The 9,818-nt window shown below is 30.8% G+C and overlaps 1 pseudogene; it reads left to right on the top strand.

The window, feature by feature from the left end:
- LOC149534564 (putative WRKY transcription factor 33) lies at nt 1-930 on the top strand (annotated as a pseudogene).
- The last annotated feature ends 8,888 nt before the right edge of the window (nt 931-9,818 follow it).

Genomic DNA, 9,818 nt, shown 5'->3' with positions numbered 1-9,818 from the left:
CATCCCAAATGCCCTCTGAAGAAGAAGGTTGAAAGTTCCCATAATGGTTAGGTAACTAAAATTGTTTATAAAGGTGAACAAAATCATCCCAAAACCCAACATAGTAGATTTATGGTTGTAGCTTCTCAACAGTTATAGTCTAATGATATCAATAAACTTATAGATGGTAAGGATGATGGAACTATGCAAATTTATTTTGGAGATGCCAATTTTTTAGATTCATCAACATCATTGATAGGGCAGGACATTGGGAATGATATTCTTGAGAAATTATCTAATTAAAGTGACAATGGTGAGGATGATGAAGATGACAACATGGAAGATGATACATATGAAAATGATGGGTTGGATTCTACAATAAGGAAGAAAGATAAAAATATTAAGGAAATAATTTATTCATCTTGGACAAATAGATAGCCTCATGTTATTTTAGAGAATGCAAGTAATATAGACATCCTAGATGATGGTTATCATTGGCATAAATATGGATAGAAAGTGGTGAAGGGAAATCCTCATCCTAAGAGTCATTACAAGTGTAGTAATGTAGGATGTAATGTATTCAAGCATGTTGAGAGGGAATTGACTAATTTTAAAGTGATGATTACAACCTATGAGGGAAAGCACAATCATGATGTTCTAGAAGCGAAGAGTAGCAGCCATGATTCAACAAGCTCTAAGGTGCAACTTCATGCTAGAAGTAGTATCAATACAAACTCTAGAATTTATAGGTCTCCTAATATGTCATTATTTGAACAACAATAGTAACAAAAGGCTATAAAGTCAGTTTTACAGGGTATTACTAGGGAGAATGGTGCTCAAAAGTGTGGTACTACAAAAAATTATGCTTCCTCTTTGGTAGTTACCAATAGATAAAATATTGGAAGGCAAAGGCCTTTCAGTAATGAAAACAAATTCAATTTTCATGAGTAATGTAAGACATTCTAGAACATGACTCAATACTCTAAATTAAGAAGGTGCATTGCACATTATCAAGATGTGAAAATTTAATTCTAAACTCAGTATCGGATGGGTTGATATCATCACCTCTTAATTTTACTCTTGCACAATAATGGCATTTTCTATCACTCTATAAATACCCCTTCCATTATACATAAATATTCTAGAATGGTGTTAACATTTCTATTTTTATATCAATTAAGAATAAGAAACTATGAAAAAGAGAAATGTAGGTACCTATCAATGTAGGTGACTATCAAATATAGTGTATTTGGGACATGTTTGTATTCCTCTACAAGCAATAATCAATAATAGAAGTTATAAATTAGAACCAACTTAGAATATATGGGAAAAGTAATGAAAGATATAATGCTTACCTCCAAAATATAGTCAATCAAGATTCCTCTCATACTAGAATTTATGTCTTCCTAAACTTCTTCCATATAGCTGTTGTTGGCCTCTTCTTTGTCTGTCAAATTTTTTTTTAAAAGTCAAGGATCATATATAGAAAAGGGTTAATTGACTTACTAGAAATTTATTGTGACCAATAATCTACTTGATGTAGTAATTACAAAAATACTTTACAAATACATACAACTAATAATATCCCAAATAGATAGAACATCAACGAAAATATGTCATGTAGATTAGTTGGAAAAGACCACTTTAAATAAATCATCACCGACAGTATGAAAAACCATCTAAAGAGAAATTAGAATATCAACAATATTATAACCATGTAAACATCGTAATCAACCCCATCAGACAATGTTATTATTATCTGCATAATGAGACAAATATAATGTAATAATTATAGACTGTAAAACTATACATCTTTCACTCAAAATTGTAAGTTTTAAAATATTCAACTATTTTTAATATAGCTTTGTTACATAAATATTGGTAATAAGACACCCTTATAGAAGTTTATGTTGCTGAGAGTTGATATATTATTCATAGACTATCTAATTAAACAATCTTCAAATTAGTTTTTATGTGGGAACCTATTCATTCAAACTATCCACCTTAAGTATGAAAAACAATGAAGAATAGTCATGATTCATAAATGAATAATAGTTCTCTCAAAACACTCATGTATTACATGCATCATCATCCACATACTTCTAAGAGTGAACATTGCATGAATACATTACCTAGACACATAGAGGCTACATGTATTAATAAGGAAGGGACACAACTTGATTTAGAACAACATTCACTATTAGTATGACAACCACATATCTTCTTGAATTTAGATATTGGAGAAGGGATGTTTCTGGTGGAATTTTTTATCTTATTCAAAACCCATCCAAGGAGACAACCATCAAAGTAATTAATATTTTGAACTTATTCATTCAAACCTATTCACCTAAACTATGAGAAACAATAAAGAACAATCATGATTCATTAATGAATAATTTTTTAATAAAAATATGTCTTTCCAATATTCATCATCATTTGTGTCCTTCCAAACTTCAAATTTACTATTAGACTTAAAGATGATATAACATAGTTTTGTTCATATTGTTCAAGGAAAAGTGTAGTAGAATTGTTGCAAGTGTTTCCAAGAAAAATTGTAACATAATTCAATACTCAAGAAGAAAAAGATTCATGAGAGGGAGTGATTTGATGATGTTGGTATTCAACTAAAACTTGTAATTTCATCAATAAATCTAGTATTTTATGCTATATCCAAATTTGGATATGGGTACATCAAGCATACTCTTCCCCAAAAATTGTGCAGGATGGTATTGAGGTCTACCTATATCATTAACTATTGAAGGATCATTAGCTAATTCATTTATTGAGTTACCTTTAGGCTCATAGGTATATTTGGATGCCTCAAATTTTGTATAATCTCCTTTTGATCTCATTCCATCCCACCACATGCCAAAAATGTTTGAAGGATCACAAGCTTCAACTCTAGTTGTAGTCAAGAAAGAGATAAGTAGTATGTTCTTCAAGAGGATCAGTTATTTTAGCCTCCTCAACACTTGATCTAGACCTAGAAAATGTAGACTTATTTACCCTTTCCAACAATTTTAATGTTTATATTTCTTTAGTAATAAATTATGTTTCTCCAAGATTTCCTATGGTAATAGTCAACTTAAATTGACGTAATTTGGGCACTAACATTTCAAGAGTCTTTGTTTTTCCAGAAGCTTCATAAGAAGTATCCAAACCAATGCACATAAGAGTACTTATGTCCTCTAGTGGTTTTGTCACAGCATATCATATAACTAGTTTTCATAATCAAAACCTAACAATTAGGAAATATTTTCTTCAATATGGGAATCAAATTGGTGAGTTCATTTCCTCCTAGCACTAGATATTTTATCATCCTTTTCCAATTGATTTTTTCTCAAAATTCTTATTACTCTCATCTAATCTCTCAGTGAAATTAGAATGATGTAAATATTATTCTTTCAAACTCTCTTTACTATTGTGTGTCACTTTATGTTACTTCCATCTAGGAAATATTGGTGAAATTCACTCATCCCAATGAACAAATTTCTTTCTACATTACCTACACTGCCTTGATCTAGGAATGATATCAAGGTTTCTTGGGTGGTTCTTAGTCTAAGATAAGTTTGTCTCATTTTTAATTAAAATATTTGAATGATGACCTTGACAAAATGGGAATCCCTTCACTCATGATTTGGACTAAATTTTTTAAAATATATTTGTAGTATATTATTAGAAAGAATAAGAGGTAATACCTTTAATTTGGATGAATGAATGATTGATTTAAATTTATAAGAACATCTTGAGAAACTGTTTACTGGTGAGTGAATTCATCATCTGAATCAGACAGATTAGAAGGAAAAAGTTATTGATAAAAACTTGGTCATGTAAATTCTCTCTATCAACAAATGTTGTAGGGAAGAGAATTTTTAAATCCTTCAAAATTTATTGGAAAAAGTGTTGTGAGATTGATGTCACTATTCTCACAAGGTAACATCTAATTGTGATGATAGGAATAGTGAAAAAGTCTTATGTTTAACTTTTAATTAGTAACATGACATAGTGGATAAGTTAATGGTTCATGATTTAATGATCCCTTCTATACCAAGTGATAAGATATAATATCAATAATTGGTTGTTATTTCCTAATCCAAACTATGGTTGCAGATCATTCAAAAATAAAGAATGGTGATCAATTAAAGAATGATTATGGATAATAAAGGAAATGTAAGGTAATGATTAGTGATTGGATTAGGACTAGTCCTTGAAATAGTGTTTATAGTTATCGTTAAGGTTATTAATACAAATTGGTGAGTGCTTATCCAAACTCAATTTGATAAGAAATTTTGGGAGAAGTAAAGGTTGTCAAGAAGCATAATTGTAAAGGAGTATTCTTCCTTGTGAGAACTCCTTTTAGGGTGATGATACCAAAAAAAGTTGGGTAAGTATCTATTTTCTAGCTGAAAATTAGGAATCTCATTAGCCTCTACATTAGTTAACCAACAACCACTATAGTTTAGGAGTTGAAATATCTTTTAGAAAATCTATCTGTTCTCATGCTTTATCTATAGCTTTATCCTTTGCATACACATTTACTAAAAGGTCCATTAAAATTATAATATATAAGAACATATTTAATCCATTATGCATTTGTGTATGTTTATACTATGTGTCAAATATCATATCTCACTTAGGTATAGGTAATGAGGATGCTAGAAAAGTTTTAGGGGTCTGATTATATACTTTGAAATTGTATTTTCATGAGATTTTCTAAGGCTTTTACAAAAAATCCATTTTATGCATATCTGATTATCATTGTAGTCCACTAGACCATACTGTCAAGTATTATATCAAACAAAATTGAACAAAATCATTTGTAATACACATTCCTTTTTTACTTCATCAATTTTAATTCATTTTATTAGGTCATAGGGACATCTAATAGAATTCATCTCTCATTTATGCTTTAATGGGTCCCCATGTCTTAGTCCAAAGTTTCTATTTTGGCATAGGCAAGGGGATACCAGTAAACATTATAGAATCTACCCTAATACCTTATAATTTATTTTCTTGAATGATTTTTTAAATACTTCCAATAATCTTATTTTTCAAATATCCCACAATCATTGTATTCCATTAGATGACATCTTCTTGAGGCATTTTGTCAAATAGCTCATGTTATTCATCCATGCTTCTCCTAGTAAAGAAACTCATCTAATAAAAATACTTTATGCTTTATTCTTAGATGGATGTCCATTTATTACTCCAAAGCTCTTATTTTTTCTTACAAAATGATGATGTTGGAAAAGGTTCTAGATTCTACCTATACACTTGACAATTATAGTTTCTTTAGTTTTTTAAAACAATTTTCACCGAATCCATTTTCTATATATCAAGGAATAACTATAGTCCATGAACCCATAATCCTTGTGGAAATTCTATCAAAAGATTCATTTATGTCTTGTCAAAGCTTGCACATTTTAAATGCATGTCTACCAAAATAGTTGCAACTATAACATCTAATAAAAAATCTCTATCATCTATGCTCTAATAGATTCACATGTTACATTCCAAAGCCCGTGAAATTAAAAGATATAATCTACTAGACTTTATATTATTTTGGGTAAAATTTTAAACAATTAGATAGATGATATATCAAGAATAAAAGAAAATGAAATTTTACTGCATGTAAATAGGTAAAACCCTAATACATTTAGAAATGTGATATGAGAATTTTTTTTTTAAAAATAATTAAAATGATATAATTACTTAAAACAAATACCCTCATACTAGTTTGGGGAATATAGTTTCTCGCCTTTACATGTAGATTTTCAGTTTGAGGTCTCATTGGTTGCCCTCTTCAGTTATTCCTGATTGAATAGCATTCCCTCCTAGTCATTTACTCCTTCATTGTTGATAAATTTTAGAGAGTGGGATTTTTTGGTAGGTGAGTTTACAACTGTAGAAGTTGATACTAAATTGTAAAATGAAAGTTTATCTAATATTTTTATTATTAATTTTTTTAAAATTAAAGGTAATTTTAATATAAGATAAATAAATAATAGTTAAAATGTTAAAGATAAATACTAATTATTTATTTTTATAGGTAATTAAGATTAATTATTATTATGTGTTGATCTCAAAAAATTTACAATTGCATTATAAACTCTTGTCTAAGATAAATATTAATGTTACCTTAAAATTTTTAAAATGTTTTCCTATATAGTAGTGTTAATAATGTTTTACAATGCTCTTCTTGATTATAAAATTATGTTTTTTGTTAATGATGTAGATGTTTTAGATTGGGAGATATTAAATTTCAAAAAGACTATTATTTGTCTTAAAAAGAGTTTGAACATGAATTTTAATACTTTGTGATAGTTAATGTAGGCCTCCTAAAATGTGTGATGGTCATAGGTTTCATTGCACATTAGTTAATAAATCCTCTTGATCCAAAGTATCTAATCTCTTATTATCAACCATGCATGAGTTTATTAAATCTCAAAAAATCCAAAATTATTTTAACTAACTCATAGGAACAAACTCTTCCCTTTACATCATTTTGTTGCAATTTTGCAACATTTGTGCATTTTAGATTTTTTTGGCAAAATGTTACAAAACCTTGAAAAATTATTATTGGGCACCCTAAACATACCAAAATAGATAAAATAATCCCAATCATAACCATGCCAACCCTTTTTGGAAACTTTTCACCATTTGACCTCTTTTGACTCTATTAGGATCTTATAGGTCTATTTGGATAAATGAGACTTATGACCTCACAAAATGTGTTTTTTACTCAAATGGTTATTTAGACCTTACATATCATGGATGAAACATAATGAAATAAGGGGAAAAGTATAAATTAATAGGATCATGAGGCATTTCAAACTTTAGGTGCTCTTACACCAATTTTTTATGCAATAATCTTATTTGGGAACAAACATTACTAGTGTAAATCTACAAGATTATCGAATATTATTATAAAGGAGTGTTGGTCACTGAATAATGTTATTATCAAGGAGTAAAAATAGTTTAGTTAGTAAACTTTATTTGAGTGACTAGTTATTAGTGACTAAATATTGTCATTTTTTTGGTAGTTTATTTAGTCAATTTTATTTGGTTGATCTTGTAATTGTACCAAATGACCAAATTAGTCACTTATTTAGTCACCTATAGTTGTAAATTGTAAAGGAGCAGTAGAATGTGATCAGTTTTAGTCACATGACTAAAATGTTTAGTGGTGTAACTAAACTTTTTAGTCACCTAGTTACATATTTTCCAAAATGTAATAGTGCTAATAGTAAAGTGGTGAACAATTTTTTACTAAATAACATAATAACTAGATTTGGATGTCCTAAAAAAATTATGACTGATAATTCCATGTGCTTTAGTTCTAAGGAATTCATAAAATTTTGTGAAAAATGTGGTATTACAAGATCAACATCATATCCTTACCATCCACAAGGAAATGGATAGGCAGAATCAACAAACAAAAGCTTGTTAAGGATTATCAAAAGGACATTAGATGAAAATAAAAAGGCAGTATAGGCTAACAGGGTGATAGTTAAGAAGGCAATAGATGTTTCAACTTTTGACTTAGTGTATGGGATTCAGGAAAGAACGCCCCAAAATAACCTAATGGGTCTATACAATTATATCCAGATGTATGATGATGATATTGTAGATGACATGCAAGAGAGAATGGATGAATTGGTAGGATTGACTGAGACCAAAAAGGAAGCCTCTATTAAAAATTCAAAATTGCAGTTGCAGGAAAAGCATCTATATGTCAAATAAGCAATGGTAAGAAAGTTTGAGCCTGAAGACTTAATTTTGATGTGGAATGCAAGAATTGAAGATAAGGGTAACCATGGTAAGTTTGATCCCATTTGGCTTGGTCCATATTTGATTGATTCTACATGGGATGGGGATTCTTATATTTTGAAGGAATTATCAGATGACATTGTTAAAGTGCCAATTCATGGACAATTCTTAAAGAAGTACTCCTATTGAATGTACTTTTCTTTCCATGAGCATTAGTCTAGGTCTATACATTTTTTGAATCCTTGTATATATGTTTGTCCCTTTGTATATTATATGCAAGAAAACCTAACATGTTGGGAGCATGCATAATCAAGAAAACATTAGTAGCATGTGCATATCAAAGATCCAAAATAAATAAAAAATATAACTAATGTTAGACTTGAGTTTTAAAACTAAGCAACCAAAAAACTAGAATCCTCATGCAACCTCAAAGTAGCTCAACAAGGGTGCCCATAAGATGCCTTGGTGTGCTCAAGAATGAGGGATGTTGATGTGCTCTCTCCAAACACAACTATGATGAATCCCAAAGTGATTGAAATGAAAATGCAATATGAAATATGAATATAAACTAAGATGAGTGTAGAATACCTTCAAGAAATGGCTATGAGTAAGCCAACCTCAAAGGATTCTAAAGATGTGAATATGGAAATAAATTAAACTAACAATAATAAGGTATCATGAAATATGCAAGCATAAATGCAAGAAATCTATCATCTACCAAAGGGTTAGTAATAAGCATGCAAATCTCTAAGAAAGCTCTAACACTATACTAGCATGATAACAATGCAAATATGGGAGATTGGAAAATGCTTGAGACAAGGGCTCTATTTATAGGCTTGAGAGAGGCCTTAAGGAGGTGGCATGTATGTGGCATCCACATAGATTCCACAAGGGAGACATGTGGGGTAGTGCCTCTCCCATTTGACTTCTGTACATCATCCTAATGGATGTAACCTTGTTGATCTTTCATTGTGATGGATCATGATTGGGACCGTGAGTGGTCTACACCATTGAGATGATTGGATTTATGTTCTGTATCAGTTTCTTTGACTATGCTTATGGATGATTTATGAGATTATGATGTGATTTGTGGTTCACCGACGTTTTTTCTAGTGGTTACAAAGATTGATGTGGTATCATGATGTTATTCTATGATTACCCTAAGATGTGTGCAGAGATTGCACTATGTACTATTATGTACTACATTGGACTAGGTTCATGTAGCAATGGTAAGTCATGTTTATGATTGTGTTCTCTTATTTTTTTAAAGTGCCTTTTTAATTTTATGTAAACTATCATTATTAAATGCTTAAATAATCGAAATGGATTGTCAGTGTTGGATTCATTGGTTATGTGTTATGGATATTTACCTTGTTGTATGTTGATCCAAGAGATATTTTTTTTTGATAAGGTAAACAGGTTTTAAGGGGTCCTGAAACCCATAAGTTTAACAACAAGAAAGGCTGAAAATAAGTGAAAAAATGCCCAGCCAAAACATAAGCCTTACGGCTGAAAATAAGCCCAAAGGCCTAGCCCGAAACAACTGCCCACTAAAAAGGCCAGAGAACCAACCAGAAAAATAGAGACCAGACAAAAAGCCAAAGCCAGGAGAAACAAAAACCAAAGGACAGAGACCCAACCTAGCAGACTACTTCTCCATCTCGAGCATGGTCTGGGCAGCTTCGGCGCACTCTTGTTGCTCTTCTGCCTTATGATCCTGGGCGTTCGTCAAATCCTGCTCCATAGTGCTGTCCTTGGCTTTATCCACATCCAACCTATCTTTGTCTTTGTTCTGTTTATCATCTTCCTCCATCTGGTTCCTATCTTTGAGATTTTCCAAGAGAGAGAGGATGTTGTCGTTGATCGAAGCGAGGAGGGAGATCATTTGACTTGCCAGGTTGTGATTGTAGTTCTCAATATTTTTTACTCTCCTCTCCATCAGAGTCTCCCAGCTATTTCGGTCGCCTTGGCTTTCTCCACCTGTCTTGATCTTGATTTTTTCCATTTGGGAAACCCTATCTCTGACATCCTCAAGCTCATGGAAAAGCCAAATTGATCTGAAGTTGTCG

This window comes from Cupressus sempervirens, chromosome 10 (assembly GCF_028749045.1).
Source record: "Cupressus sempervirens isolate cs-2001-9-10 chromosome 10, ASM2874904v1, whole genome shotgun sequence".
Taxonomy (NCBI): Eukaryota; Viridiplantae; Streptophyta; class Pinopsida; order Cupressales; family Cupressaceae; genus Cupressus; species Cupressus sempervirens.
This window is presented reverse-complemented; position numbering and strand designations above follow the sequence as displayed.